The following is a 2,148-nucleotide window of genomic DNA, read 5'->3' as shown; positions in this document are numbered from 1 at the left end:
TTCAGTAACCCATAGACAACCCAGTGCATTCTGGATAAGATAAGATGTTATGAATTAGCTGGTATTCTTAAAGCCTTCTTTCGTTGATAGAAATTACCTTGTTAATCAAAGGAACCAAACCTCCCACGAAAATTTCTCTGAAATTAATTTATATCTTAATAATTTATATCTTACTTAATGGAAAATGGATTCCAGTTTCTGTTTGTGTATAGCAGGAGCCTTTTGTCTGCCCGATTGAGAAGGGGCTGTATTTTTTTTTTTATTTCAATAAACCGTCGTCATGCAAGAATTACTTTTTCTGTTCCACTACAACAATGACACATCTTGTCGATAAAATTCGATCAGCCACAAATACTCTTTAACAGCTCTGCTGAGCAACACTGAAGTATATAACTTTAAAGCGGTTTATTCTTCAATGTCAGTTAATATGTGGGATGAGATGTAAGACTCGAACTCTTTAAAATTCATGTGTCCACGTTCCTGTCAAATAGACCCCTAATCTTAAACTGTTAATGAATAGCCTTCACAGACTTCTATACCTGGAAGTAAAGTTCACGAAGCTGTACATTCTATGATTAACTTTACCACCAACTTCAAATTTACACTCAATTAAAAAAAATGCTGTTTAGCTATAGCGCTCGAAGTTCGTCACCTTAAAAGAAGTTAAGCTTTTCCTTTTCCTAATATTCTATAAGTTTAGTTCTGATGCTTCTTCACAGATCGCTAACACTTTAAACATAGATTCCGCTGTGTAACATACTTCAAAATTTTATAAATTACGAGTAATTTCGGAGCACTGTTCATTGGTCAACTAAAGATTAAAATAGATGACCTTTCCTTTCTTCAGTGCATCAGTCAATGACTTTTAAATGTTATGTCAAAGTATGTCCAGTTTCAATAACTTCTGTATAGCCAGTTGGTACAGTTGTTATGCTACTTAATAGATGTAGTTAACACACATTTAAATAACACTCTTTTTAGAATGAGATTTACTCTGTAGCGGAGTGTGCGCTGATATGAAACTTCCTGGCAGATTAAAACTGTGTGCCCGACCGAGACTCGAACTCGGGACCTTTGCCTTTCGCGGGCAAGTGCTCTACCAACTGAGCTACCGAAGCACGACTCACGGCGGGTACTCACAGCTTTACTTCTGCCAGTACCTCGTCTCCTACCTTCCAAACTTTACAGAAGCTCTCCTGCGAAGAGCTAAGCCATGTCTCCGCAATATCCTTTCTTTCAGGAGTGCTAGTTCTGCAAGGTTCGCAGGAGAGCTTCTGTAAAGTTTGGAAGGTAGGAGACGAGGTACTGGCAGAAGTAAAGCTGTGAGTACCGGCTGTGAGTCGTGCTTCGGTAGCTCAGTTGGTAGAGCACTTGCCCGTGAAAGGCAAAGGTCCCGAGTTCGAGTCTCGGTCGGGCACACAGTTTTAATCTGCCAGGAAGTTTCAACACTCTTTTTATTTACAAGACATTGACATGACATGCAATGGCCTTACAAGCTCTAGACCTTCTTGTGAACTGATGCATTTTCATATATTCATTTTAAACATAAACAGTACAATAATACACATTGGGGATGCTCACAATGATGACCCAATGTTCTCACTGCCGCAAACCATCAGCACTGTTGTGAATAGTGACCTACACTGCCAATTCATGTGTCATTGGACCACTGATGAAACTCCTGCCAGGATCTCTTCCACCCAGCATGAAATACTTTTATGACCTACTTGATATCGCTCAAGCAGAAAATAAGGACAGTGATGCTCACTAAAATCTGTAGCCCTACATACTTGTGTTACAGTGGAATTGCAAATGGGACGCACATCGTGTCTTTCACCACTAAATGAACATGTGTTTTTGTATTGCAGGATGCACCCTTAACAGCAGTCTTGCCATTTCAAACGATATTTTGCAATATAATCTTTACACATATGTACATATTTCAGTAGGCTAGCCTAAGTGCATTACCTTTTTTTCCAAGTATGAACACTAAGCATCACCTCTTTTCAGGTGTGAACACCATACATTAATGTCTAACAGCTGAATGTGCAGATGCTGTTAATTTTGGTATAGGGGCAGCACTGTATAGACTATAGAAGGAATTACAAGAAAAGCCTAACTTGGATGTACTAGTCAGACAGGGAAGTT

At 39.1% G+C, this 2,148-nt stretch overlaps 1 non-coding gene across 1 annotated transcript; it reads left to right on the top strand.

Moving 5' to 3' along the window:
- Positions 1–1,343: 1,343 nt before the first annotated feature.
- Positions 1,344–1,418, top strand: Trnas-uga. The gene has a single exon. It is a non-coding gene; the product is annotated as a tRNA-Ser (tRNA).
- Positions 1,419–2,148: the final 730 nt, after the last annotated feature.

The sequence above is a fragment of the Schistocerca piceifrons genome, chromosome 4 (assembly GCF_021461385.2).
Source record: "Schistocerca piceifrons isolate TAMUIC-IGC-003096 chromosome 4, iqSchPice1.1, whole genome shotgun sequence".
In the NCBI taxonomy this organism is placed as follows: Eukaryota; Metazoa; Arthropoda; class Insecta; order Orthoptera; family Acrididae; genus Schistocerca; species Schistocerca piceifrons.
Note: the sequence above shows the minus strand (reverse complement) of the source record. Positions and strands in the feature narration are given on the sequence as shown.